Below are 21,924 nucleotides of genomic sequence, written 5' to 3'. Positions count from 1 at the left end.
ATAGCGAAGATTTATTTTCACTGTGGCCCTTTGTAGAAAGATTTGAGTGATTTTATAGCATCAGGTTCCAAAACATTTTTGCAGTCAATTAAGTTGTTTACCAAGCTCCATGACAAGCAGAGGAATGCTGAGATTCAGTTGAAAAACAGTTCACACCAGCTATGAAATGATTTTTTTATTACCCCTACGAGACCACGACACATGCTACGATAGTCATATTTTTATATCATAAGTCTTTTATGTTTACTTTCATGCCAGCAACAATACGGTGTGACAAAGATGGATGATTCGTATAATTCAAGTCCTTTCTGATGAAAGTAACCATAACGGCCTGCTGTATATTATTAAAAAGCAAAAAAAATTTTTTGTCACTAATAGGTTTTCTTTTCCTTTGCTATATAACATGCATAAAAATAGAAACTTCTTCATATTTAAATCAACACGTACCTCCCCAGAGGTTATTACTGATGTGAAAAGAAGTACGGAGGGAGAAGACAAATCATGAGACAAATCGCGTTCTCTGTGTTTCTGTATGGAACTGTACGACACAGGAAATACTCGGATGTGATGGTCTGGGAAGGGAGGACCCCTGCAGTTCAGAAACAAAGGCAAAGGTGGGAGAAGTGCCAGAATGACTCAGTTCAGATGAAAGAAACTCTGCAGGTGGAGGAAGTTAGATTGGTAACTCACATGATGTCCAGGAAAACCCCCAAGGGATTCCTTTGTTGTGTTTTGTCCACTAAGTTTTTGTCTTAAATTAAATCACCTGTTTTTAAGTTTTAGAACAACAAGAACAGATTTTGTACAATAAAAAAAAAATAATTTAGTTACAATCTGTCCAGTATTACAGTATATGAAACCCAGAGAGGTCTTGTCACATGGTTACAGTGGTATGAATTCAAACAAAAGAGGCACTAAGCAATTCCATACTTTAAATTATAAAGCAAAAATAATCTCGTATTATTACTTTCTTGGACATCTGTCTATAAACATTGGTTTTACGTTAGTGTGCCCCCCACGTCCCCCCACAAAAAGAGAAAACATTTAGCGTATATCGTGCAAAACAAAGATACAGCTGCTCTGATTAATTAATAGTCTTGTCGTGAAGTGTAACAGTTCACCCAGGCTCGTGGGAGGTCTCCCGTAGCGGAATCCAAATAAGCAAATGAATGGGAGAACTCTGTTGGGGACAGAGAGGAGCGATGGGGGGTAATGGCACCAAATCGGGGTTCAACAGAAGACCCTGTATGTCCACTGCTGGACACTGAAAGCTCACTGCGGGGAGTCTCTTCTCACACCACATCACAGCTCATCCTCCGCCTCTCCAAGACCAAACTTTGGGAGATCAGCCGCATGTTAATAGCTTCAGGGTAATGTTTCATTGGCTCCATTCCATTTTTTTCACTGAAGTCATAATAACTGATAAATGTTCACATAATAAGCAGGCTGTAATTTTCAATCTGACAGATAGATGGCAGCCTGTAACTGTGCATGTTTGAGCAGAGAACATAGTAGATGTGGATGCCAACATCTCCAAGGCATAAAAAGCAAAATTCTGAACCAACTGTATTTTTATTTAAAGTTTCAAACAGCGTTTCAGATCGTTTGCAGTGATCCTACAGCCCTCCACGCACGAAACACGGGACTCAAAGCAGCATTTACCTTTTGTTTTCTTTGGGAAACATATTTTAAAGATGCGCCAAGCGATCAGAAGAAGGGTTCGTCACAGGAAAAAAAGTTTGCACCAGTCTTTTTTGGCAGTGCTCTTCTTTTCTTGCGTTCTTTGCCTCTCTCTCATACAGATGCGCTCACATTTACCTGAGTATAAATGTAAAGCAAACTTTGCACCAAACATTGACTGCAAATAAACTGTGGCTTTTCTGAAAAGTTTCTGAATGGGATTAAGCAATCTTCTAAGTATCAAAGTTTTTTTTATTTTATTTTTTATTTTATCTGCCCTGAGCAACTAACCTGGCAGCATCTGTGGCGTCTCACTGCTACGCAGCACTAGATGATTCTGACTGTCGAAGGTTGCTCTCTCTCGTGCTTCCTCTGAAATCTCTGGCCAAAAAAAAAAAATCCAAAAATGATTAGTTCAGCTGCATGAGAAAGAAGAGCACAACCTCTCCTGCTTTGCTCACTTCTTGCATCCTTGTTAAATAATTGGACTCTGGGATGTTTGGCAAAATACCCTCAATAGATTAGCTATAATCATGAAAAAGTAATAATTTCCCCAAAATATATAAGCAAAACTTAACAAATTATGGTACCTAATTATGGTAATTATGATAACTCAGTGGGATAGGAATGGCATAGGAAAGGTTAAGCATGTTATATCTGGCTATGCATCCAGATTTGTTGAATCTGTACTTTTTAGCTAGTTTGAGAGTTATATGCTGTCTTAAAATGTCTAGAGTCTCAAATACGTCAGATCATTTAATGCAAATACTATTTTATGAATCATTAGATTCTCATCAATCATACATTGGGAGACTGTTTACAAAAAAACCGATGACTGTGTTCATGTGGTATAATGCTGCGTCCCAGTTACCTAGGAAGTCGGGTTTGATGTCAGACCCGAGGTAACGGCGTTCCAGTTAAAACGTTTGGATTTCAACATGGTGACACCCATATGTACCCCTTACAAACATAATTTTAAGCTTCATTTTCCATACGACAACATCACATTTAATTTGTTCAGTTCAGAGTTACAGGAACTGTATGTAACATTGATTTTATATGCATTTAAACATGTTTCCAACACATTTTGCTACTACTTATGCGAGGGGCGGCCATACTGAAACATCAAGTAGGCCTTGTGACTGGCCAACTGCTGCGGCTCGTTGGAGTCGCTTTCCCATTCTCAGTGGGAAATCCAACTTTGGAGGACGTTGCAGTTGATTTTTCTGACTGAGAAGTCTGAATTTCCCAGTTCGGACTACTGACTGCCAACAGAGCAGAAGACGTAAACCTTTTTCAATCAGAATAACTGTCTGAAGTAATAGATTGTAAAGACCTATGAAATAGGATTCACTTAAACTGTTTCCAGTTCGCTTCTTCCACCATTTTGCTTTTATAACACAGAATTGTATAGAGAGATGCTTTAAATGTTCTCTTCTTTGTGGCGCATAAGCCTCATATCTACTTTAAGCATATAGATAACCTTTGACTTCCATATAAACAACTAACCAATGCCAATCTGATGGCAGTATAAAGAAAAACCCAAGACTCTTAACATTACAGTTGTTTTAAGGTGGAACAAGTTTGCTTATGTCTTTTCAAGAGAGTTATTGTCTGCAAGTAAGAAATAACCTCAAATTGTCATGATCCGTGTTTCTCTGTATTTATTTTTAAGGGTTTTCTGTGTTCAGTTTCTGTCCTGTGAGTCTCTGTTGTCTCTGCGTCTTCCCCGTTGATTGATCACAGGTGTGTCTAGTTACCCGATTACCCTCCCTGTGTATTTAAACCCACCTGTTGTCTTCGTCTCTTGTCGGGTCCTTGTCTATGATAGTTCGGCTGCCGGGACAGTTGAACTGTTAAGTCCTGTGTCGGCTTTAGCTCGTCGCGTCAGTCTTTCAGTTGCTACCGGTGCTGAGGTTCTGTGTTTCCGCTCTGCCGTGCTGCCTGAGATCTGGACTGTTTTTGAGCTACACTCTTCATTAAATTAATCATTTTCTTCTACAACCTGGGTCTCTCCTCACCACCACCAACCACTCTACATGACAGAAGGACCCGACCAGAAACGGTGAGGAACGCGACCAACAACATGGACCCAGCAGACCGTCGTTACCTGTTGAGGGAGATGAGGAAATATGAAGATGAAATTTCTAAACCATATTCACCATTCAGCCGGCTCAACGCCGCCATACATATGGCGACCCAGCTGGACAGGTGGATCCCGCTTCTCCCTCAGCTTGGCTTGGTGGAGTTTTTCAGGGAGGTAGAGCTGGAGTTGCAGTTAAAGCGGTGCTTGGCTGCAAGATCGAAGCCAGCCCCACCGGCTCCAGCGTCTGCCACACCTCCACCAGCTGCAGCCCCTATTCCAGTCCCTGTGCTGGGGTTCGCAGCCCTCACGGCCCCACCTTCCGAGCCTGCCGCTGTTGCGGCGTCTGAGCCGCCAGTTTCCCGTGCCCGCTGCCGCATTGGAGCGGCCTCCCGAGTTTCCCGTGCCCGCTGCCGCATTGGAGCGGCCTCCCGAGTTTCCCGTGCCCGCTGCCGCATTGGAGCGGCCTCCCGAGTTTCCCGTGCCCGCTGCCGCATTGGAGCGGCCTCCCGAGTTTCCCGTGCCCGCTGCCGCATTGGAGCGGCCTCCCGAGTTTCCCGTGCCCGCTGCCGCATTGGAGCGGCCTCCCGAGTTTCCCGTGCCCGCTGCCGGTGAGCAGCCGTCCGAGCCTCCTCCTCCTGAGTTTCCCTTCGCTCCAGCCGGCCACCTCATCTCTGCTTCCTGCTGCGGCGACTGCCGGAACCGCCTCCGGGACTCCGCTTCCTGCGCCGGCGACGCCCGCCGGACCTCTTTTGAGGGGTCTGCCTCCTGGTTCTCCGCCCACTCTGTTGGGTAGTTTTGTTGTGGTCTCTGGCCCTCCTTCCGTCGCCCCTCCACCCGCCCTGGTTGGGTTTTGTTTTTTTTTGGACTCTGCTCAGGTTGGAGGTGAACAGCAACGAAGGCCCTTTGACGTCTCAGTGGCGCTAAAACACAACTCGATGGACAAGCGGCAAAGAAAAAAAAAATACAGCCTGTCTAGAAGAATAATTTTCGCTGTGGTGACGTAGAATAATTGATTGATTTGGCCTTCGTCACGGTTCATGACTCCGACATCTTGCATTCTCTTCTTTCGTTCTTGCATGTGCCAAGCAAGTTTACACAGAAATGCCAAAACACTTGAAAGATATTTTCTTTTTGTCTAAAGACGCGTGGAAGAATTCAACTCCAGGTGGCCAGGGACGTTAATCTGACCTTGTCTAGACGCAAAACAGTTTTTTTCCCCCCCCTCCTCTTTTAAGGTTGACAAAATCCTAATTTAAGATTTGCTGATCTCTTCTTTTCTTTGGTTTTCCCCTCGCATTGTCACCCGGTAAGTCTCTTGAAAACGCAGACCTTTCGTTGGATAAACAACCCAGGGCAAAGTGGAGTGGCGGCTCTGATTACTCACGACGAGCTCCGTGGAAATTTCAAAGCAAGTGTGGGATCCGGCTGCAAGTCCTTGAAGATTTTTCCCAGCTCGTGAACGAAAAGAGACCGCCAGAGGATGTTTATTCTTTAAACTACGAAACAAAAACTCAGTCTTATTTGTTCCTCATTTAGAAGCTGTTGATGGACAAGGTATGAGGGCTACACCGAGAGAAGAGTAAAGAACGGCGTACATGGCGCCATTTACTTTTAACGCTTTTTTTTTTTTTTTTTACGTGTGATGCAACAGTGCAAAACGTTGCCTTAGTATAAAGTGATGCACTAATGTGGAAATTCAAAAATATCTATAGCCGTCTTTATTTCTGCTCTTGGGGTACAGCCAATCACCACCCAGGAAAATAAATTGCCCTCTTTGATTGGCTGCTTTCCAAACCCCAGTCAATAGCATGTGAAGTTGTAATACTCCTCAGCATTTCAGCTTCCAAAGCTGCATTTTCTTTCAAATATTATAGATTTGCTCCATGGGGAAATCTAGCTGGATTTTCTGTGAATAATTTGGAGTTTTGTTCCACAGAAAAAAAACACAAATAAAACTGAAAGTTTACATTTTCTGAAATTAAAGATCACCCACCAAATTGTACCTTTGTTGTCAGAAGAGGTTGCTATAGGATTCTGATCCCGTCCTTTATTCATGGAAGTGTTATTGGGCAGAGCTGTGAGCCCAATGAAGGAGAAGTGACTCTCATACAGATGGGTTTTATCAGGATACTTGTCTGGTGACATAACACAAGATTCATTGTAGCTCTTAGCTTTTCTTTGTGAAATATATTTTCAAAACTCCAAATAGTCTGAAAGACAAGTCATCATGAAAAACAAGTCCTCTCTGTACTATTTCTTTCTGTTCTTGATGTTTTCTGGAAAAAAAAAACTGAATACAGGATAGAAGAACAGCTGTTGGGGGCTGCAAAAGACTTCAGACTCTTTGCTGACTCAACTTCATTCGGCAACAACACAAACGGTAATTACTGCAGATCAAAGCATGCAGCTCTGGAAAAAATTAAGAGAGCACTTAAAATGATCAGTTTTTCTGATTTTACCTTTTATTGGTATGTTAGAGTAAAACAAACTCTTGTCTTGGAAATTCCAAGCAAAAATTTAGCATTTATTTGCAGAAAATGAGGAATGGTCAAAATAACAAAAAAGATGCAGCGCTTTCAGACCTCAAATAATGCAAAGGAAACAAGTTCATATTCATTGCTAATCTTTTAACTCAGGAAGAGTTCAGCAATCAATTTTTGGTGGAATAACCGTGAGGTTTTCAATGGGGTTCAGTGCAGTGGGCTCTTAGTTTTTATTTTGTTTTTTTTTCCAGAGCTGTACTGATGAGTTAAAATGGCCCAGTCAAAGTTGAGACCAAACTCCAAACTCTTAACTGACACAAGACTTTAAAACTGGTGTTCATTGATGTCCTCCATTCAATCTGAGCTGCAAATTGCACTTTTCATATTTTACTTGACATGATTCTTTAGAAAACTCTTATTTTCACACAATTTTACGATTATTTGTTTTACTTGACAAAATGTAAAACTGATAATATGCATTACTCGGGTCACAACATAGGGCAAAAACAATATATTCCAAAGATGAATTGATCCAGTTGTTTAATAGCTTAGCTTAAAACATGTTAAACGGCAAGAAAAAGATGTAACATTTTTTAACCGTACCCTAGTTTCTCAACAAAACGAAAATTGATTTACAAATAAATTAGTACTGAATTCATCCAAAGTTGCTTTTCATGTTGCTTGCAACGTTTTCTTCTAGCGGTCGTTTGGAAAAACTTGTTGCATGCGGCAGGCTGGTAGACACTTCAAACATTCCTGAGTACTTTACTCAGCTGACTTGTAAATTTGAGGGTTGTCATCACAAGCCAAAGTACACATTTCTTTTTTGTTTTTAGTGTCTACATAGCTCAGTGAAGAGTCTACCCTACACATATGGAAAAATGAAATCTCCACTATGTAGTTTAAAGGACAAAAAAAAAAAAAAAAAAGACAATATAGCAAACTTCCTCTCAAAAACCAACTTTTCTAAGAAGTGGCTGCCTGATATGGCCTACTGCAAATTATCAGTGGGAATCCTTTTAACTTCAAGCCCTGTCTTTTGGATGTAGAAGATTGCTACATGGTGTAATTGAAGAGTAGATCAAACGCGGAGGCAGAAGTGGTTGCTTTAGGTGGATGTCAGGTCCTACACACACGCCGTACACCGAGAAGGTTCAGAAAGGAAACAATCCTACAGATTACAGGTTGAAGGGCGTTTCCACACACACATGCACACACATGTTATGTACGAAGTAGGGATGATGGGCCATATGAATTTAAAAGTTCATCTAAATGTGTTGTGGAATTTATCGAGACAAGACTAAAGAGTAACGATAAAAAATATTTTTAAAAATTCCCCTTGCATTGAGAGCCTGTGACTGCATGTCACTGGGGTCAAAGCCCCACAAACACAAAAAGCAAGCAAAAGTAAATCCACAAAGAATAACTCAACAATTATGAAGTAGAAGGCAACTTCAGGAAACCGCTTATATTAAGTGGTGCAATTTTATGGCTAAACAGCGATAACATTTCTGAATTCAATCAGATTTCCCCTCGCGTGGAACCCAACAGGAAAGAATTGTGAAAGTTGCGATCCCAAGAGGATTATAAACTTCTGGTGGATTGCAAATATTGCTGTATAATGATGATTTTCAAGCAAAATTCATTCAGGGAGCTTCACAGAGACTCGGCTGGCATCAGCATAAGCACAGACAAAATCTTACACGTGGGCTACAAATGGCACTTTTCTCATGTCAAGTCACTCCTGTACCAGAGGCAACATCAGACATGTCTTACATGGACTAAGGGGAAAACCTTGTACCTTTCAGTGATGTTGTTCCTATAGGTGCATGATGTTGTTTGTCACTGTGGTTTTTCTGATGTTTCTTCTCTTTCTGCAGGTGTAGAAGCAGACTTCTGGGATGTTATTTTGTATTCTTTCTTTATCCCTACTATAATCTCATCTTCTTTCTCTTTCAACTTTTTCCCCCACATTTCCCTTTTCTTGAGTGCTTTACTGTCAGACAGAGCGCATAAGAAAAAAGAAAAAGTGATAATCAAATCAACTGGAAATGTGACAAAGACAACACAAAGAAGCAAATGATGGAGTAGAAGCAAAAGATCTCAAAAGCGGAGATAGATAATTTATTTTACGGCTTGGGACACACATGAACTGCAACCAGATGAAAGGCAAACAATCCCTTTTCAAAAATATCCCATAAGTTTGTTGCTATTTATTTTTTCTGGGGTTGGGAAATCAAAGATGTCACTCTAAGGAATGAAACGCAACAGAACATAATAGTTCCAGAAGATTCTACATCAATAAAATCTTGCCAAAAATACCCAACATACAACATATCTGTTAAAGAAAGCGTGTTTTAAAATGAACACGTTAGAACAAGAGCACGTTAGGGCCAACATATGTTTTGCAGTTGTTTACACATCAGTCTGAACATGTTTGGCCTAAATTGATGTCTCGTTCATAAAATTTCCACACTGTGGCCAAGCCGAGTTTACGTGCGCTCGTTTCGGTTTCATTCCTGATAGATCGCGTTTGTGTGTTTGTCCTTAAGGTTTACCTTTCTTCGTCCCACCACCAACTGCCCCACACCAGTCATGCACATGTACAAACACCCACATTGATCCCTAACCCTTGAATCCACCCCTACACCCCGTCTGTCATTGATAGAGTACAGATGCTATCAGAAAAGCATGCCGTCAGGTCTGGGGGAATGCGGGATAACACTGTTTGCTCTCTCAAACATTCTGGTCACCGGTTTATTTGCATTTATTCCTTTTTGGGAAGAAGTGGGAAGGGGAGGGAGAGCCCACTGGAGTTAGATGGACCTTTTTTCTGTTTAGGATTATGAGAAAGTGTGGTTCCTTCAAAAGATTAATATAAAGAGATAATGAAGGGTTTGTAAATTTTGAACCTGTTTTTTTCTTGCATGCATTTCTTTTTCTAAAGCAAATCATAGAGAAGTTGGACTTGTCAATATTTCCAATTTGCTATTTTGCCACTATTTGAAATGGAGATAAGCGCTTTATCTTTCTAAAAAACTTTCTTAAAACTGTGCTAGATATGGTCAGATTCTTTTTTTTTTTTTTTTTGAAAGATGCTTTCCTTTCACCTAATTGTACAGTACAAAAGACGATTACGTCTGGTACTCTCTGAATATATGTAAATGTCTGAATTTAAAGAAAGTTACAGAGAAATCGCTCAAAAATGCTAATGCTAGGTTTTAGTTGTTTTTTTTTTGCATTTTGCAAATTTGGTCAAAATTAACTTCAAACAGAGAGGAAACATGTGTGTGACTTTTTATTTGGTATATGAAAACTGGTTTCTACTGTAACAAAGGTATAAAAAAAAAGGAAAAAGATCAGTTAAGCTGCAAAGGACTTATCTTGTCTGGATATGTTGCAGACGCAGCAGGAGTCTCTCTCCACATCTTTTGCAAAGTGATAGCTGTGCAGTGCTAAACCTGGGGATGTGCAATGGCAGCTGGAAAACTATATTCTCACCCCAAGAACGGAGCACCTGCAGAATGAAGAAGACAAATTGAGGCATTTCTGACAGCTGCCAAACTGAGCTAATGTGAATTACGATACTTGCCAGGCCTTTACATGGGTCACATATTTCAAGTTTGGTAGAAGTCACAGGTGTCACGATTGGTGTGGATGAGGACGCAGACAGACCCAGGTTATGCTGAAGATGAAGATGAGTTTAATAACGAAGATGCTCTACAGTATAGTAGTGATGGGCTATCTGAATCCAGGCTTCGAGGCTTGTACCGAGTAAAAAGGGGGGCGTGGCCGATGAAGCCCCGCCTCGAGGCTTGTGTTGTCTTGCTGAAAATCACGTGACTGGCAACAAACTAGGCCTCGCATTGCATGGGTCACGTGACTGCTTCATCTTGCGTGTCGGTTTTCAAAATAAAAGCGCGATGAGCCTTGCTGTGTCATGGGTTGTTCATTTGGTCACGCATCAGAGGATGATATTTGTCTTCAGTGGCCAAATAAAATGAACATTGACCAACATATTCGATGTGTATTGATGGCACTCATCAAAATGTATTGTTTGTTGCTGGTTTTCTCAATTGTAGATCATGTTGTTTTTTTAATAACTACATTTTTGTGATTTTATGATGTAAATCTCTTTGAACTGCATTGCTGCTGAAACGTGCTACACAAATAAACTTGATTGTCTGAAATGGAGCCAGCAAGAGGAAAATCTGACATCTGAGAATACTTTGAGATTATCCTCACAATAAAATTCTTCTTAGATAACAATAAGCAATAACCCGACGAAGAACACAGACAAGAAGTGAGACTAAATACACACGGGGTAATCAAGGGAATGAGACACATCTGGGAGACAATCAATGGGGAGGACAGGACAGAGACTCACAGGGAAACAGAATCACACAGAAAAACTCAAAACTAAATACAGAAACACGGATCATGACAACAAGTAGCATGGAGACTTTAGCATCAGTTTAGCAAAAGTGAAGGATTATGGTTTGAGCGAAATGATTTTTAATTTTTTTTAGTGATGTAGGAGTTGTTAAGAGAGGAAAAATTCTTGAACTTTAAAAACTTTTTGACTTGTTAAATCCTCTCTTACGGCCGGGTTCAGAAAAATGCTGTGCACAAAGACTGAGATCACACAGAGGCCGTCACAATAATCAGCATTTATTCAAGACAGATGCATACTATCACCAGAAAAGCAGATCACATAACATCAGAAACCTCAGAGCACAAACAACACATGAATTTACCTGAGAGAAAAAGACAAAAGATGGAAACGACAAACAAAAAGCAAAGACGTCTCTGGAGGAGTTGCAAGAGCAAAATCTGATTTGTTACTTCTGTGTAGAAAGTTTTATAGTAAAAGGCGTATTCTTATCTTTAATTTATTCAAATAAGGCGTATCTTTGCTCATCCAACCAGGAGCTATCTCTGACCCTTTCTCTAAAGCCAGAAACTCCTACCGTTTTTACGGCCTTTCACAGATGTCTGTGAAAAGCTGGAACTTCTACTGTATTGTTTTCCCACACAGACAAAAGGCAGTTCAAAAGATCCTAGCAAACCATCTGCTGTAACTACAGGTAAATTAAAGGTCAAAAAGTCAGAATACATGACTAATTTCAAAACCACAATTAAGGTATTTGAATCAAGACATGTTAAGTTGTAAAACTAGCTTATTTTAAATTTATTTTCTTAACAGAGTCATCCATTCTGACAAACAAAAAAGCTGGGGTCAAAGGTCTAGGGCTCTGTCTCTGTCTGCATCAGATTAAAGAATCCAACTGCTGTAAATCAGGAGAACAATGGAGTTTGTTTGAAGCATAAGTTAAACAAAATCTTGGCAAAATCACTTAATGCAAATTCGATTTGAGTTTAAAAATAATTCATTTTCAGACTGTCGAGGGCTCTGACCAGTTTGGCTTTGCTGATCAATCTAATATTTACTAATGAGGATAATACATCTTACTTGCATAGCTCTTTCCTAGATATTGTAAGATGTTTTTTTTTTTTTTTTTTACAGAGGGACAGCAATGTAAAACAATGCAAAAAAAAAGACAAAAAATGGTGGGCTTTAACACCAAAAGCTGTTTTAAACAGGTTGGTTTCTTGAAGGTGTGGAGACTGGAGCAAGTGCGGAGCGGTTGAGTTCCAGAGGGTGGAGGTGGTAATGGAGAAGGCTTCAAGTTCGGAGCCTGGTCCTGCAAGGGAGGGACCAAGGTTGGCATCCAAGAGAGCATAGTAGAGCAGGTGGAGCAGGTCAGTAACGTATTGAGGGGTCAAATTATTTTAAATTGAATGTGATGAGGATCTTAAAGTGGATGTGCTGAGTGACGAGGAGTCAGTGGAGGTTCTGCAGGGTGATGTGTTTGCGGGTTTGGGTGAGAAGGCGGCCTGTGGCGTTTTGGCTACTTCTGCAGTAACTGATTGTGGAAGTGACAAAGGCTTGGATTACAGCAGCAGAGAGGGTGAGAGACGGGTGGAGTTGTGCTGTGTTTCTGGGATGGAAGAATGCAGTGGAGGTTATTTGTTTGATGTGTGAAGAGTGGAGCTGACTAAGATTGTGGATGAGTTAGGATGGAGTGGGTGTTGTCAAAGTTGAGGCCGAGGTTTTGAGTAGATTTGGTGAAACTTTTTGGACCAATGAGGATTTTTTTTTTCAGTGAAAATTGTGCCTTCATCCAGATTTTATTGAGACAAGCAACGGGAGAGCACAGTGTGGAAATTGAGGTTTATGGATGTGGTGGAAATGTAAATCTGCATGTCAATGGCGTAGCAGTGGAGCTGGAGGACATGACGACCGATGATGTCAGCAATGGGAAAGATGTAGGACATGAAGAAGAGGGGACCGCGCAGGAAGAAGAGTGACTCAGTGTACCCAAAGCAGCAGCGCGGTCTAGGAGGTGAAGATACCGAGAAGGCCAGAATCGGAGGAAAGGAGCAGATTGTTTGTAGCTTGAAGAAGAGCCACCTCGAAGCTGTGCTTTGAATCTGGACTTGAAAAAGACCAGAAGATGTCCTGTTTTTGTTTTTGGACACTAAACAGGTCACCACAACGTTGATCACTGATGAAAAGTGATCGGGTGGGTCGAACAAATGTGATTAATCATCTTTTTTTTATTTTTCAAACAAAACTAACAACACATTTTTGGTTCACCTAAAGCTAATGTTGATTGCTTTAGTATTTAAAAATTGGCTTTTGCTACACAAATGGGATTTCAGTTACATGAAATTACATATAATCTAATTGCATATAATGCTAAAGGCTTTATTATAAAGGATTCTTGTGTTATTGGGAGAGTTCGCCTTGTTCACTCATGCTGTCATATTTTCTACCTGTAAAGGTTTGCTGATGCCAGGATAAAAATATGTCACCCTTATGTGACATATTTAAATAATTATGTAGGGATTTTAGTGGATCTGTTCTTGTTGCAACTTTCAATAATGTGAAAGTAGCTCATATATTTAGTGCTTCGTTTTCTCAACAACTGAAAAAGCAAGAACAATTTTCCTTGCATGTTAATGAAACACAACTCACTGAAACTAAAGAGGATAAAAGTCCAGTTTTCGCTGCAGTTCAATTGGTGTCACAGTAATACCCATTTAGAATCAACACATTATTAAAACGTTTTACCTTCTCTGCCACAAAAAAAAAAAAAAACTTTCAATGCCTATATATGTCTGCCCTTTGTTTCCGCAGGGAGATGCATGTAGTGTTTCCATTGTCCCTCTTGCGATTTCACGAGTGATGTAATGTGAGCTTGCCACCAGCCTGCATTGGTTTCTCGCTGTTGGTAGAACCGCTCGCAATCTCTTTCTTTGTTTGTTTTTACCTCACATCGGATGAAATTCCTGCCTTATCTTAATCCAATAATTACTCAAACCGGGATGTTTAAGCACTTTCTTTCCTTTATTATCAGAACCCATCAAACAGACAACTGCTCTGTTTGATGCCAGTTGTCACTGGAGAGGAACAAAATCCTAGCCTTGGTTTTTAGATCGACTGAGTTTTCAGGATATGTAAACATGAGAGTAAAGTCTTATCCCAGGGGACAGAATGACTGCGTCTGATCTCAGGATATACTGCTGACTTAACAGGATTAGGCCAGCACTAAACACTAGGGAACTTTCTTTTCATCTAGCCTCAAGATGTTGTGCGTTTGCACTGGAAGCATTTGACATTCATCTATGTCCCATTTGACTCTCGGCAACAAAACGAGTTTGGTTTGCAGTACAAATTAGAGAAGTAGGCTATTGGAAAAAATAGCCTCTTTGTTAGGTGACATTGTCATTAATAGCATTTCCCGTGTCACCATGGTCAATAAAAGGGATGAAAATTGTATTAAAAATCATCTAAAGGCAGTACTTCTCAACAACATGGCTGTAATGTGACTGTGTGTTTATTTTTCTTGTTCAAGCATCTAGCATATCCATATAGGAAAATTTTTTTGTGATATTAGCGCCCCCAAGTGCGGGCAAAAAATATGTTAGGTTGCCTCGAATTCAGTCTTTCAGCACACCGAGTTCAGTTAAATCTTCATCAGCCCAGACGGAGCATCTGCACAGCGTAGCATGAGATTGAGTAATGTTATTATTGGGTCTTTGCTGTGACATTTGAGTGACGCATGTGGAGAGTATGTGTGGTGTCTCACAGCTGCATTGCTCATGCCATATGTTTTTTTTCTTCAGCTTGCATGGCATCTAATTTTGGAACAACCACCCTGATCAGAACAAGTGTTTTTTTGTCTGACACAATTTAGTGGTTGCTGATATGAATGCACACAGTAAGCCAACATAGAATAAAATGTAAACGGAATACAGAAAAAAAAAAAAGAATAAACAAGTGATTCTTTTAGTTTAACACATCCAAATTAGCATAATACAAACTAAACTGCTGAAATGCAGTTTATTTTTTATCCTCTGAGTACCTCAAAGGAAAAAGTTTAATTTTCTGGCAGAGCAGCACAAATTCATGCGGAGCTTTCTTTTTACTCTACAGTGGAGATGAAGGGTCCAGACGATGGCTTTAAAATAAATTTGATGGCCTGTTAAGCCGTCAGAACTAAAGCCTTATCTGCCAAAAGTGCAGCTGCTTTGTTGGAGACACTCAAATAGTTTGAGTTTCTGTCTTTTTATCCTCATGTTTGCAGACTTTTTCCCCCCCTGAGTGATTCTTGTGTGCCTTTGCGGCGTTATCTCGTTTCTCTGCTTGCACATTCTTTTCTCACCTCAGTAACCGTGTGGAAGGAGGTGGAAGTAGTGAGTGTTTTGGGTAATTAGCTAAAAGCCCAAATGAAGGCACAAAACAATGGGTCAAAGGTCATCAGTGTGCAGCTCAACAAAGCCCTGCAGATTCCACAGCCGAGGTGGATTTCAGTGAGTGGAAAGGTAATCTGTGAGTTCACGGTGTGGAGCAGTTTTAAACTTCTTTTAAATCTTTGTTCTAGTGATAGAAAATGTCCTGTGTGCTTTGTTTGATTGCCTTCAATGGCAATTTTATGTTTACATGCACCAAACATTCAGTACTTTGGTCTATATCATAATGAACCCCAATTACTACCGAGATGAAACTTGGAAAATGTTCAAGTTTCATCGGTACAAGGACTTTCATTCGAGTAATTTTCACAATTTCTGTTTTTTACTCTTGTTTGTTGATGAAGGCTGGTTTATCTAACCCCACACACTGTTTCACATCTGGGCCCACCAGGCGTATGAGCTGTGTGTCTTCTGTGACGAGACAGCAGCTCGATTTTTAGAAGCATTTTTTAACCTACAAGACGAAGAAAAACAGCAGGTGAGTTGCTTTGTTCATCTGCAGCCGATAAGAACAATAAATAAATCAAGACATATGTGGTGACTAACATTTGGAACAACCCTGTGTTTTCACTTCATCAACAGGAAGAGGAAAATCCTCGCCTCATGTTGTTGTGATCGGCTGCGTTTATCTACCAGCGAAGAAAATGTGGACTTGGGAAAGAAATCACCGTCTGTACTGTGAGCTGATCAGCCAGGTGTGATCTGAGAATAACGAATAATGTAGTCATGTCCTTTTGTGATTGAGAATAATTTATGAGTACATTACATGTTATGTAATCTTTGACCACTTCCTCAGCTGACAACAGAACATTTCCGCTTAAAAATATTCAAATCCATAAATAATCCACTTTTGAAAAGCTCAGATAACGTCAAATCGAAACCCCTGGTTAATCTCTGTTTTCTATTTACACTTCTTACAGTAGTGAAACAGGAAGTTTTGGTCACTTAACTTCAGGACTGCTGCTTTGCTCTTAGTGAGAGACTCCGCAGGTGTGACTGTTGCGTGAACCTGAGCCGAGTTTCAACGTTCTCTCCAGATTGACTTAAAACGTAAAATTCCAAATAAATCCAAGTTTCCTCTTTCTCCTCTTTCTTTTAATGAACGTTTCTGCCTCACTGTCACGTCCAAATTTTAGTGGTGCAAACGGCACAGTCTAAATTGTGGGAATGCCCAAATCCATTCATGGTTAATGACGGGTGTGGAAATTGGCTTCCTGTTTGAACACGCGATCTAAAAAAAACAAAATGGCCAAGATTTAGGAAGGATGTTTACACACGGCTTTGCAGCTCAGGTTATGAAAATGTATGTGACACGTATTTGGTCGTCAATCAGCGCAGACCCATTGGTGTCTGGCTGTGGCCGACCTGGAACATTACACAAAAGCCGAGCTTTTTCCTTCATTCATTTGCACTTGCACGCCGACTTGTGAAGTCAGAGAATGTACAGTGCTGACATGAAGTTTTTCCACGGCTTTAAAATTCCACCAGATGGGGAGGAGGTAAAGAAAAGTGTATGGAGAGAGAAGAGGGCGTGGGAGGAAGACTCCATTAGCTCCTCAGGGGCTTTCCCTGCACCTCTTCTGCTCTTTGTGCTGCGAATAGCATCACTAAAGTCATTATTGTCTTAATTGGAACAGTTCAGCATGATTCCCAAAGTCAGGTTTACGATTCAGAGGCATAAACACGAACGACTATTGTTTCCGACACGGCCTCGGGGGGCGACAGGGCCTGCACGCCATGTGCAGAGCGGAGTAAACACCTGTTTTCACATTTCCCCAGTTCGCAGCGGCGTGTCCGCTCTTAAAATTTGAACGAGAGTTTATTGTTTTTCACCAGGGGCCCCCGGAGCAAAGCCTAAGAGCCTCTGCCATGTTCGCCCTTTCAGACGTCTCCAAAGACAGCGCAATGTTTTGACTTGATGATGCAGATTATAATTAGGAGGTGCACCAGTGGGACACCATGTTCCCTCAGAAAAGACCTGAAAGAAAGTACATTCCTCCCAGCCGGCTCCTACGGCTTTGACGTAAATTAAAAGTACATGTGAATGAGCAGGCTGATCTGCAAACAGCTGGAGCTTTTCCAGCCTCCGTTGCCTCCGAGCACGATGTTGCTGTACATTGCGACGCAGGATTCCCCTCGTGCTCAATGAGAGATGGAGCTACAGGTCTCAGCTGGGGTCCTATTCCTTTGATTTAGTTGGGAAGAGAAAATGTTAGCAGAATGATAAAAAAACAAAAGAAAAACATTCAGGCCCCCCTCCTCACTTGTCTTGACAAAGACAAATTGTTGGCTTTAGCAGACTTTTAATCAAGGCTGGAGAAAGCCGAATGCAACAAAAGTGTGTGCCAGCAGACCACTTTGGAATATCAACTTGAGGTTTGGATGCTTCCCTCGGATGAAACTGAATGATCCTTTCTGCCAATTTACTGGCTGCTTTCTGCTTTGCGTGATGCTGCGCTCTTAAAAAAACATTGCTTTAAATAGTGACAAACAAATGTCCAAATGGGTTCTGGCACTTCCTTTTGAGCAGCCGAGCTCATTTTAATGTGAATGAAGTCAGCTCCTTGAAGCAGTGGTTCAGCAGACTTGGCTTGGCCACCTGTAGAAGATGAAGACGGCAGAGCACATGGGGAATGGTCGATGTGTCTCCATCTTTTTTTTTTTGTTCTTTTTTTTTTTTTGCTTTGACAGGACGGGGAGCTCCTGCCTGGGCCCACCCCCTCTGACATCAGCCAGGCCCGGCAGTCCTGGGAAGTTGAGCATGTGAGCTTCCCCAGGTCATTAGGGGGAGGCTTGAAAAGACTGTCACCAGGAAGGAGATAAGCCGCGAGGGGCGCAGTAATAAGGCTCCGAATAATGGCTCCTCTGTAGAGAACTGCCGAGGACACAGACCCAGGGATTAAAGCGAGGCTGAAAAGGAGAAAGTCAATGGACCTCCACAAAAATATGAACCACAGCGCTTTGGTGAATAGATGGTGGTGGTGGGGGAGTTATCAGCATTCTGGGGGCTCCTTCCCTGGGCCCCATCCAGCTCAAGGAGAAGGGAGGTCTTCAGTTTGTGGAGTCTGGGACGAGATTTAAAAACAGCGAATTTCTGCTGCGGTTGCGTTTAGCGTTGAAAATGCCAAGATAGACGCAGCGTCACATGAACTTGTTGAACTTTCCTCTATTGGTAGTGCAAGACCATGAATCTTTTATGTACAGGTGAAGCCAGATGTTTACACATTTTTCAAAAACAAATTCAACTGTGGAGCACATAATCCTCCTCCGTCCTGAATATGATGTTCATGTTTACTTGAAATTGTTTGAAAAGATGTGGTACCTACTGACATCTTAAAGTTGCACCCAAAGATAAATATGACTAGTGAAACTCAACAATTACCTTCCTTTGACTTCCTCAAAGTCAATCCAGGAATTATGAAATGACCTTTAAATATTTGCAAAGCTGTGATATTATCAACTTTTCAAAGCTATAATAGAAAATAACTTTTGTCTTTAAAGAAAGCAATAAAAACAATCTCTCCATATTGTAAGATCAGAAAAAGCTTGGTCTTATTCAGAGTAAGACGGTGAGGAAGTGAGGCTTTGTGTGTTTTTCATCCAGATTATGTAAAGATCTGGTTTCAACTGCATGCATACATCGTCTTCCTGTGCGTTTAATCTATTTGCAATTGTTAACGCTGTGAGCGCAGACATGTTCCATCTTGTTTATACTTGCTAAAATGTCAATGAACCTTTCTGTAAACATACAGCCCAAGTAACGTGAAAGTACAGTGTGAACTTTTCACATCAAGACACAGAAAGCAACAAAATCAGTCACACGTTTCTATCCATTGCATAATCACACCTTTCAGTTGTCACGACAGATTTCCAATGATTTCTTGTACTATGCCATTCGGTAAGAATGTATGATGCTACTTCCTTACCTTTGCACTTACTCCTGATCATATAAGCTAGGTCAGATTGCCATTGGCCTGATGCAGCCTCTGTTGCATGATTTCCAGTACAAATGGGCGAGGCATGTTGGCTTCATGCCAGGTGTTGAATGGGCAGAAGTCTTACACAGCCCCCTGATCTGTAAGACGAAATTCAATTTCTGGAGACGTCCAATGACTTTAGGTGAGAAGGCTGCAGGGTAGAGTCTGTTTGATAGTCAGTCTTTAAGTAGTGTAGTCGATGCAAATGTTACATTGCCACAGCTGGGTCAATGGCCCTGAACATACTGCTAAAGGTAGAACGGGACAGCTTAGACAAAAGCATATAAAGATTTGCTTTTGTCTAATGTTTATATGCCTTGACAAAGGCATGTAAACTTTTGTAAAAGCAAAAGTTGGTGACATTTGACATAAACTCATATGTCACAGTCAAATGACTGTGACATATGAGAATGGCACAGTCATAATTTAGACTTAAATCAAGTTAATCATGTGTAGAAAAACTTGAAAATCTGTCTTTCTAGATCCAATATAACTCAGCTGGACAACAAATGGCAAAAGTATAATTCCACAAATCTTGTTGAAACACACCCCAGAATCATGTATCCCTTTCCCTCTTTCACAATTAATATTATGTGCTGCTTTCTGTTGGTTTATCACAACGTAGCTCAATATGATAATGTCATCTGATGCTGTGAAATGAACAAATGCGAAAAAGTTCACGAGGTATAAATGCTCCTTGAAGGCACTGTATCCTTGCATAAATGAAGATGGAGGTGAAACCTGACAAATGGTCTCAGCCCTTAACTGGGTAAATAAGAACTGCCCCGCAAGCAACATTTGCCCCTTTCACTCAAGTCCTTCAGTCCAACAAGTCTGTTAGCAGAGCCTGTAAAAAGTCAACCTTCCTGTTCACCCCGCTGTCACCTCCCACACCGCTGCCTCCTGCATCATTGTCCCCCCATCAACATCAATGTCACTGTCGTCAACACGAGCCCACCCTACCGCTACCCTTTACCCTCACCAAGCCCAGCCCCTGGGGTTTCGGTCGTCGATTGTCCTGGGATCCTGCTGCGGAGCTGAGTGCTGAATCAAAGCCCTGGCTTTCCCGCAGCAGGAGACCCCCTTGACTCTGACTTGCTCTAAAACCCGGCAACAACTGGACTTTATTTCCCCAACACTCTGGTTGGAGTTTTTCCGCCACCCCCTCCGGCCCCCTTCAATTCCTCGGCCCCACTCTGTGGCCAGGAGCAGGCCAGAGGAGACAGGCAGGTCTGTGAATAGGCGCAGGGGCTGAATGGGCATTTCTTCACACTAATGGGTGGTCCCTTTACCTCGGGACTGGAGTGCATGGAAGCACCCCAGTCAAAAGAGCTCTCATGCAATGTCACCTCAAACAATAATCTGTAAAATCTCTCTAGATTTGGGACTTCCTGGGGTTACAGTCTTAAACTCACCTCTGTCAGCTTTTGTCTCTGTTGCCCTTTCTGTTTTGGTCTCCAGTCCTTTCACCAACCACAGTTTGCTTCCTTTTAGGGTAAATGTGTCTGAGTCACACATTGCATCTGAGACGTTCTCACTTGTTCAGTAAGCCTCAGCAAAGAAAAATCCACAGTATTGTCATTATTCCTATAGAGGCATATCCCAGTAAGTTAGAATAGTAAAAACGATGGAATATTTTAGCATTGTCGCATAAAGGGTAAAACTCCAAACACAGAGAACGATATATTGTAAGTGACTATGAGTGTGCATTTTGATTATAAATAAATATTTAAAATTCAAGACTGATTGGTGCTCGTCTCAAATGCCTGATGGGAGATGTTGGATCTGAATAGTTTGATTCCCTTATTGTATGAAATTATCGCTCAAAAACTCAATTATAAATCCAAATTAAATGAAAAGAAAAATAGATGTATGTTCTAAAAGACTTTGAATCGCTGAGCCGCAGTCCAGTTGTTCTGAAGTTTCTGGAGTGGCTTAGCAATCTGGATGTTGTAGCTCGTGTGTCCTGGATATGTTTGTGTGCGTGGCGCCTCTTATGACACTAACTCAGTGATTCTCCTCCAAACTCTTGAGTTTCCTTTCCTTCACAAGGAAGTGAGAACATTTCTGGGAACATTTCTTTAGTAGCTAAGTTAGAAATTAGGTTTTTACTACCTTTAAAAGCTTAATCATTGAAATTAACAGAAATAAATGCTTGAAATATATCCCTCTGTGATGAATATGTGCAATATATGAGTTTTACTCAAAAATTAAAATTGAAGATACGGAAATAAATAACTTTCTGATGATTTTCTAATCTATCGAGGTGCCCCCTATGGATTTGTTTGAAGTGGTCGTTCATTGTGTTAGCAGTTGCTCAGGTGTTTCCCGCCAAGTGTGAGGAGTTCATTTGAGTTACATATAAACTCTGGTGAAGTGTGAGCACATGTCCTAAGGTTTGTGTCGAGCAAACAAGACGCGATCACAATGCAGCAGGACCTCAGAAAGGACCGCGCCAGACAGATGTGTGCTTGTTATCTAACTGCAGGGACACGGCTCAAACAAGGGAGTAGGGCACTTCGCGACACTGACACCGGCTGCAAGGAGAGCTGCCTTTGATCAGCGTTTCTCTCAGATCTTTAGCAGCTTCCCTGGCATTTAGGCTTGTTTACACAACTCCAGACTTCAGTAAGCAGAAAAACAAGACCTGAAACGTCTATTTAAAGGGCCGGGGGGAAACAGGTACATCGAGGGAAATAGGTGCACTGCGCTTCTTTTCGTTTCATCTCCCTCGATGAGTTTTTGTGTACTGCTAAAGTAATAAAAATAAAAAAAAGAGAAAAATACGCTCGTAATTCTACAATGAAACGGTATGCAGGTTATGGTTCCTGTCACGCTTAATTCAACAAATTTCAGAGTTCAAATGGACTGAGCCAAA

The sequence above is a fragment of the Poecilia mexicana genome, unplaced genomic scaffold (genome assembly GCF_051168715.1).
Source record: "Poecilia mexicana isolate PSO_F unplaced genomic scaffold, ASM5116871v1 scaffold_6, whole genome shotgun sequence".
NCBI lineage: Eukaryota > Metazoa > Chordata > Actinopteri > Cyprinodontiformes > Poeciliidae > Poecilia > Poecilia mexicana.
The sequence above is the reverse complement of the archived record's forward strand: the minus strand, read 5'-3'. Positions refer to the sequence as shown.